We start from the raw sequence: 8,855 nt of genomic DNA on the forward strand, positions 1-8,855 counted from the left end.
AATCTCAGCTGTACATGGGCCAATACAAACATCCAGCAGAAAGAAATGCTGGGCCAAAACACCTAAGGCCCCATGTATGGAGCATTCCAGTACCAGGAACTGATGCTTCTCCACAGATCAGCTAATTTGGACCCTGCAGCAAACAGAAGAATGCCAGATTTGTGACAGGTGCCTGTAAAAGCACTGATTTTAGTGTAAATACAGACAGCTTTAGAACATGGTGGAGATGGGTTCAACTCTACCCTGAGCCAAAGAGATTAATACACAGCTAGCAGTCTGCCTGCCACTACAGAGAAATGAGGCGTCAGGAATAGGCCAAAACAAAGGTGAAGTGATAAACCTCTGACAGGAAATGAGTCTTTGTAGACACAGTCTGAGCCCTCCCAGTTTAGAGAAGTGACAGCAGAACCAGGCAAAGGAACAAACCAAAATGCCTGTGAAGGGGCACAGATAAGGAAATGCAGGAAATGAGAAAATATTAACTGAGAAACAAATCAAGGATCCAGTACTTTCTATAAAATCACTATGTTGTTTAGGGTACCCTGAAACCTTAAATTCAACTATAGTAGAAACCCACTGGCTGCTTGGAGGACGCACAGGACAAGGCAGTAGTCACTGAACATAAACGTAAGAATAAAGAAAAATTAAAACCACAGCGAGACAGTATAAAGGCAAATGTTACTGGTCGTTTGCAGAACCACAAAGGTTTTCCACTGAGCTGGCAGGTTTGAGTACTGCATCTAGATGCAAGATTTGATGGTTACTTTGCTACACACAGCAGAGCATGGCATAAACACCCGGTACACCCAGGGCTCCTCACCCTCTCCTCTCTGCAAGTGTCATCAACTTTATTTCAGATGCAAAGAAAGGCATGAAGAAGTGCAGAGGGGGCCACTGACATTTTGTTCTGTACTAGGAAAGTATTGCTCTGGAGTATCTAATGAAGATAGCAGCAATGAGGACTCAAAGGAGGTCACTGGTAGAAACCAGTGTCATTCAACGTCTGTAACATCTTGACCTGGGATTTCACTTCTTCCTGCAGCACCGCTCCACAGGGAAGCAGAAGCAGAACCAAATCAAAGCAATAATGTGCATTACTGGAGAAAGGATCACAGGGCATGTAAAGAGATAGGCTGAGAAGTTCCAGCTGCAGTCACAGGAATAAAGAAGAATCTACTGCACATACTGCATGGCTATCAGAGCTCCAACACTGCATAAACATATCTTTTATCACAAAAGCAAGCAGCTTGTTTCTTTGCAGACTGCAGGGCCATAAAGTAGAGCAGCAAGGATGCTGTTATATGAGCTGAGGGTTAACTAAGGGTGTAATTCTGTCACATTCAATTTAGGAATGTGAATACATTCCACATGAGTTTGGGTATTATATTAATGGCCTGGGGACCAATAGCCTCAGCCTCTTCAACAATTTTTTGTCCAACAAAGGAGTTGGGTCCTTTACAGCAATTACATTTAATTCAATAGCCAAAGGAAATCTAGAAGCAGTCCTGGACTGTGATGCTCCCCTTGACTTAAAGCTAGAAGCAATGAATAAGCTGATGTCAGTATATGCAATAGTTTTGCTAAGGGCTCCTTCTGTAACAAAATTTCACCCTCAAAATTGTCCTTAAAATTAGGTTTAAACAGAATCATGCCATGCATTTCAGACCAACAGATAACAAAAATAAAAGAGCTCTGTGAGCATGTAGTACATCAGAAAGTGCTCTATGTCAGGAAGGCAAGTCCTTTCATCTCACTCTCCCCCCACTCTCCCTCACAAAAGAGCACTTCTGAAACTCCCCCATTATATACCCACAGTTCAAGCATGGGACTATAGAATAAATCTATTCATTTCTGTACTTACAAAGAAAGATTTTTAATACTAATGCTCAACAAGACCACATCTTAGTGAATAAGCAGTGACAGGTGGTAAAAGCAGATGGTTTTGAAAAGATTTGCGGCAGTCCCTGGCTCCACCATCCTAGAAGCTCCACAGGGTACTGGCAGAAGAAGTGGTTCCTTTCCTCTTCTTTCCTTACTCAGCAGCTGATCTCACTGGTTGTCACAAAGGCAGGAAAGGAAAGGCAAAACTCACTCATGTTCTTCATCCCACCTCCAAACTGCTTTTTCCTCTCTGTAGAAGCCCAGCTGAACACAAGCTGTTGCTCTAGGCTGTGCACCTGACACGAGACACAAACCCACCCCCGTGTTTGCTGGTCCCAGCAGGACCAGAGTGGGCAGAGCTCTGGGGTTTGGCAGTCACTCACCACAGACCACGACCACTTTGCTTCTGACCACAGCGGAGGATGGAACCTAAGAGAGCATCACGGCATGCCCCAGTGCTGAACCCCGGCACACACACCTGCCCCCAGGCCAGAGCTCTGCTCAAAGCACCAGCACTTGTTTCTGAAGGCCCTAGTGATGAAAGAGACACCTCAGATGCTGCAACCCTGCACAGCTAAACATTGACAAATGGTGAATAACTTCATGTCAATTAATCATAGAGCAATACCGCAATGGGAGCGAAGCTCATGGAAGCACAGCTATTTACATTACATCTCAAAACATTATTTCATGTGTAAACGACAGCAGTGACAGAAAAATATATTTCCAATGAGTGTTGCGTGTTTGGCCAAAGCAACGTTGATTGCTACAGATGCAACCTTCTCCAAGTTACTGCTATTTATGCTCAGGGAACAAGGACCCACTAATGACGAAGAGACAGCGCGAGTGTCACGCCATCGTTTTGGGCACTCTGCCTCAGCTGGAGCACAGCACCAGCTCCAGTCAGCTGGAACTCTCCTCTGAGCTGTCACTGCACACCTAAAAAGATGACTCAGACAATTTCTTATTCTGCCAATGAATCACTACATGGTGCCACCTCTGGCTACTACCAAAGTCACCTGTAACCATCTCAGCCATTAACTCCACAGTACATCCATTCCTTTTAGAACACTGCTCTGCTCTGTTAATACCTGCATTTTGTGAGTAAATTAAGAATCTCTCTTTCAGCATTTACTAAAGTGCAGGGCAGGAACTACACTCCTGAAAAAGCCTGGTACTTTTCCTATACAGCATCTCCATTTTTCAGATTTTCCTCAGAAACAGGAGTGATTGGCTCAAAATCAACATAGCACTTATTCTTGCTTTACATTTCTTCAAACAATACAACTTCATGGCTTTTTCTTGTTGTTTATCTATTGCACTGTTTACAAAATTGCAGTCAATTAACATTTTCATAATTTCACCCACAGTATCAAGGTAGTTAATGAAGGAATATTCTAGAGAGGGTTGTAACACTACAGTGCAATTATATTCAGCAGTCCCCAATTAAAAAAAGGCCTTTTTGAACCATCTACAGCAAAATAAAGCCTCATTCTTTACATTAAATCAGGGAAACTTTCTTTCCTTCAAACAATTAGGTTTATGGCTTCTTTTAGGAAGGTAAAACAGAAAACAAACAAACAAACAAGGAGTTGTCAGTCCAGCCAGACCAAATTTTATACAGCACTGCAGAAACAGTACTGAAAACTGAGTCTGCTACAAAGGTAAACACAAGCTACTCAAAACTGGAATCAAAGCCCTGTATTTGTTTCCAGAGAACACCCCATGGTAAAATTGCCTCTTACCTTTGGACACAATAAAAGTCGGATCTGGGCTTGGACAAAGGCAAGGCTGAAAGATGGGTTTAGAAATTACATTGTAAGCATCCAGGCTTGAGACCAGTCCTGCCATTCTTGAATGCATTAATTAGTCATCAAGTTTCGTATTTTTTCTGTTAACCCCACAAGACAACCACCTACTACTCAAAGCAGATATGGAAGATGGATACTGGTAAGAGGGTTAAAAATTAATTGAAGTATGAGGAAAACCTATTATAACCATATTTTATGGGCACAGCTGCACCACAATTACACTGTGGGTGGAGAAAAATTAATTGGGAAGGAGAAAACTTTGGAGTCCAACACAACAGCGTATTTCTGAGGCACAAAATACCTTCTTCTGTGAGCATGAGTGGAAGAACAGAGCCCCATGCAGTTTCCAGCCACTTGAAACTGCCTAAGCAGAGGTAAACACAAAGAGAAACACAGTCAAGCAACTCTTGCAAAACACATCTAATATAAGCTTAGAACAGAACACAATTATAACTGAATTACAGGTATTTTTGCCAAAGCTTCAATATGCTTCATGCTTTAACAACAAATGTAGCCACAGATTTGAGAAAGGGTTTTCAGTAATTATCAACAGAACATTAATTACATGCCTACTGTTATTATTTCACTATGCAGACCTAGTTGGCTGTAATTTTAATGCTGCATGTCACTCAAAGACAGCTCCATTTTCTAAAGAAAGCCTTAAAGCACTATGAAAATAAGAATTAAAAAAAAAATTTAAAAAGCCACAGACAAAATGTCTGCCTCAGATGACATTAAAAATGGGACATATAGGCTTACCATTCAAAAACTGAATGGAAAAGAATTGTAATAAAAGAAAAACCATCTGCTGTAGATCTATCTTGAAGGACATGAAGTTTCCTCTTTGGCTTAGTCTGTCAGACCCTTGAAGGATATGTCTACACAGGTGACTGGAGACAGGCAGGCACCTCTCCTCCCTCTTCAAAGTGGCTAGATAGGAGCCAAATTACATCTGGAGGCTGTGCAGAAGCATCAGCACAGCACCCAGTGAGCTCCTGAGGCTGAAGGTCCCCTGCTTCGAGGAGAGGGGACCAAGCTCACCATCCCCACCGATTCCTGATTCCTCGGCGTGTTTTAGTCAGGAGTTGAGTCAGACCCAGGAATTCATCCAGCTGAAAACCAGGCCAAGAGCAACAGCGAGAGCAGATCTGCATTTGGCCAGGAGCAAGGGTCCCATCCCAAGAGGGAGGTGGGGAATGCATAGCCAGAGGTGAGGCACGCAGGCAGGCAGGATGACCCCTGGCCAGGCAGGAGCTCACATTTAGGGAGCAAGGTTTGGGTAGGGAACAAGTGCCAGCACAGCTCCACATGGGCACAGGTGAAGAGCTCCCAAACCATGACTGCCTTGGTGAAACAGCTGCCTGAGCCAGGGAAGTGAACGTGCTTGAGATTATCCTTACTTTCAGATACATCTGGTGATGCCTGACTCTCTCCATGACCCATTTCTAGTAATCTAGACAGTTTTAATCTCACTGGACAATACTCAAACTTCCATTTCTTAAGCCTCCTTTGTGGACTCCAGACCCTTAGGGAAACAGAATGCTATTTTTCATAGTGATAATGCGAAATAATTCAACTATAGGACAATGCTAACATTATCCCCTGCAGCTGTTATTCCCAATATTTTCTTCCCAGCGCAGCAAAACCAAAAAACATAATAAGATAAGCAACACTCCCCAGATGAGTCAGGTACAGTTTTCTCTATCCCACTGAGTTGCCCATATGATCTTGTCCCTTGCTACTGGGGGAAAACCTGGCAAACTCTTCAGAACTAGGATCTTTCTATGTGAAATGTATGGGGGAGAAAAAAGGGGTTTTTTTCCAATGACAGTCTAATTTTGCAGGCTGCTTCTCTGGAGCAAGGATCTACACTCTGCCACTGGACTTGAAATCATGAGTACCCAGAAGATTTCTGAAGACAATGACCACTTGTGTGCTCTACTGCACCATGCAGACAGATGAGAATTTCTGTGCCTTTGGTAATTCTACCAACAGTCCTTGTCACAATCCTTCTGCCCTGTCATCATCCATGCTCTCCCTGCTAGCACTCCCACATCTTCCCAACTCACCCACCTCCCCAAGATTCAGGTTTGTCAGATCTGAACTGACTTTGGGGAAGGTACAAGAAGCTTATCATTGGGGAAGGTACAAGAAGCTTATCATTCAAAGCTGCCTCTTGTAACAGAGCCACAAACTTTGTGCCTCTGTTAAGAGGCCATTTCCTACTATTTTTCTTGTAGTTGATCTCTAGGTATCTTTTTTCCCAGCTGACATGCCATGGGTTCTATTTACTCAGCCTTTTCTCACATGGTCTTCAAGATGTTTTAAAACTATATTTCCCCATCACAAGCCCTGACAGGGATTACACTTGAATCCTAAATTGGAAGAACTGAAAAATTTGCAGCTTTGTTACAATATCAGATGCATCCTCAAACATATTCTAAATATAGTAGAAGGCTGGCCTAAATCTGCTATTGCTTCATGTTTAATTCAGATACCTTTAAGTGAATACATCCCCACCCCCCTCAATCTTCTCATCCCCAGTTCTCATCACCTATGTACTGAAATTTATGGCGACTTTAACTTAGACAAACACCCCAAAACACAGAGGAAATGTTTCAAAACACTATAGTTATGCAGAAACAAGTCATCAGAATAACAGGAGAGATCTAGAGGTTAAAGCACTACACTGCAGCAAGGATTTTACAACTTCACTAAAGCAATATCAGTGCAATTTTTAAACTGTGTAGTTCCTTCAAACAGAAGACAAGTACCTAACTCAGTAATGAACAGAACTTGCACTTTTCTAGTCAAGAACATTACAAGTAAGCAGGAAGCGATGATGCTTTTGATACTGCAGTGCAAATCAAAACAAACTCTACTAGCAGATCTCTGTGCCACCAACTTCCTAAGTGGGGATGAAGGTTCCCAGAATGCCAGCACGCACAGAAAGTTACAGTCTAAGCTAACAAGCCAAAACAATGCGAGCTTTGGTATTGAAGTTTCTGAAAGGCCTTGAATTTTGTTGTTTCTGGGATCATCTAATAGTTCAACCATACACTTGTTTTAATACAAATTCAAGTGAACCAGGATTAGAGCTGGTATGGATTTTGGAAAACATTTTTCTAGCCTAATAATGACCTTCAGAGATCGTAAACTCTCAGTCTAAATAAAGACACAAAATTAGCCTTTTGACTGAATTTATAGTGCAACATTTCTGGGTGAACTCCCATTCAGTTTTACTGCTCCCCCCCACAAGACAGTAGTCTGTCATTAGTTATTTGTTTCCCTAGCTATGCCTTTAAAAGGCTCCAAGGCAAACACGTAAAAACAAATTGTTCCGAGTAACAACATTACTGAAAAGGACTATATAAGACAAGACAAGGTCACATGTCTCTAGTTTCCAGAGAACCGAGGATATCCTCATAGGATCCTGTACCAAAATTTGCGTTTGTGGTGCTCTGTGCGTGGAGTCATTTCCCAAACAAGAGACAGAAAACAGCACCAAAGGCTCTGAGTAAGGCTCTCTCCTCATATGATTAAAACTCTATTGCTGTCTAACACTACACTTCTATTAAAAAAACCAAACAAACAAAAACCAAAACACCCGTATGGGCTTAACAGCAGGAAAACAAAAAGGCAACCCTCCCCTAAAAATTAGATTAGATCTTCCTTTATTTTTGACAGCATCGCACTGACGATTTACTCGTCCCCGGAGCCAACCCTGCGGCGAGGCAGGGCGGGAGCCGCTCGCCACATCCTCTCCTCGTTCACGGGGTCGCAGCCCGGCTTCAGCTCACCCAGGGAAGAGCCCCAGGGCACGGCACGGTACCGGGGGAACCGGCCCGACCCTCCTGGTCCCCGGCCGCGGTACCTGCCCGGCCCAGCCCAGCCCAGCCCGGCCCGACCCTCCCGGCCCCGCTGCAGCCGGCCGGGCCCCGCCGCCTCCCGGGCATCCTCTCTCGCCAGCGTCGCCTGCTCCTCTCCCTCGCCCCCACACCGCCTTCTCAGGTGCTTTTGGTTTTTTGATTTGCTTCCCTCTGCCGTGCCCCAGCGGGTTGTTACCTTCAACTGCCGCTTTTCCGAACAATTCCTGTTGCCAGAGCGTTGCCCCCCACCTCCCCTAGCACGCAAGCAACTCCTGGCAAAGAAGAGGAGGAGGAAAAGAGAAAAAGCAAGCAATCAAAAAAAAAAAAAAAAACCAACAAAAACAAAACACCCCAAATAAAATTAACAAACCTCTGGTGGCGCTCCGGGTGTGACAGTGTGTATCCGGCCAGGGGAGGAGGGAGGCGGGGAGCAGCAGCGCCTGCCCCGCTGCTCCGAGCGCGGACCGGGGGAGGATGCGCGCCCGCCCGGGGTGCGGAGCGGGGCCGGCCGGCTCAGCGCCGCGGGCTCTGCAGCAGGAGCCGCCGGGCACGGCCGGGGCGGAGAGCGGGGCCACCCCGGGCAGCGCTGGGGCCCGCGTGTGCCCGTGAACCCCCTCCTCAGGCCGCCCTTCCTCGCCCCTCAGCTAAGAGGCACGGGCGCGTTCGGCGGCCCGGCCGCTCCCCTTCGCGGCCGTGCCGCAGGAGCTGCGGGCACGCCGCGCCAGCAATGCAGGCGAGAAGAGGCTCCCTCTCTCCCTTCCCTTTTTTCTCTCCCTCCCCTCTTTCCTCTCCTTACCGCGCTGCCAGGGCTCCTCTGCCGCCTGCGGGCTCGCTGGGGCCGGAGCGAGTGGCGGCGGCTCCTCCTCAGCGCCTCCCCGAGCCCCTTCCCCACCCTGGTCCTCCCCCGCTCCGCCTGCGCCGGCGTGAGCCGCCGGCCGGGAATGCGGGAAGCGCCGCCGGGCTGCGCCGGAGCCCCGCAGGCAGCCGGGGGAGGGCGGCGGAGCCCCCGAAACTCCTAAATCCATGGTGAAGGGACAGGGCGAGTGGTCCCTCGGGTGTCCTCCAAGGTTATTGCATCTCCTTACTCTCTTCACCGTACAACAGAATTTACGGCTGCGATTAAAATGACCACGAAGAATGTTGTGCACAGAAACAGAGTTATAAAATAGGCATATTAAGTTAATTACGCAATTTGTCTTATAAGCGTTAGGGGAAAATCGAGATATGCAGTATACCTACTCAGCCCGGAATACCTGCTTTTGCCACCAATATTAATTTTCTCGCTTCAGCACTA

At 46.1% G+C, this 8,855-nt stretch overlaps 1 protein-coding gene across 4 annotated transcripts in view; it reads right to left on the reverse strand.

The window, feature by feature from the left end:
- FAR2 (fatty acyl-CoA reductase 2) overlaps window positions 1-8,474 on the reverse strand; it is a 120,496-nt gene extending 112,022 nt beyond the window's left edge. The window contains exons 1-2 of one of the 4 annotated variants that reach the window (XM_014880831.2): window positions 8,358-8,422; window positions 7,758-7,833 (exon numbers count right to left, since the gene is read on the reverse strand). The gene's annotated coding sequence lies outside the window, so the exon portion shown is untranslated. Of the gene's footprint in view, window positions 1-7,757; window positions 7,834-7,931; window positions 8,046-8,357 lie in introns of those variants that run through there. The other 3 variants (XM_088164825.1, XM_088164826.1, XM_014880839.2) reach the window with 3 other exon arrangements.
- Window positions 8,475-8,855: the final 381 nt, after the last annotated feature.

Source organism: Sturnus vulgaris, chromosome 5 (assembly GCF_052056855.1).
Source record: "Sturnus vulgaris isolate bStuVul1 chromosome 5, bStuVul1.hap1, whole genome shotgun sequence".
Taxonomy (NCBI): Eukaryota; Metazoa; Chordata; class Aves; order Passeriformes; family Sturnidae; genus Sturnus; species Sturnus vulgaris.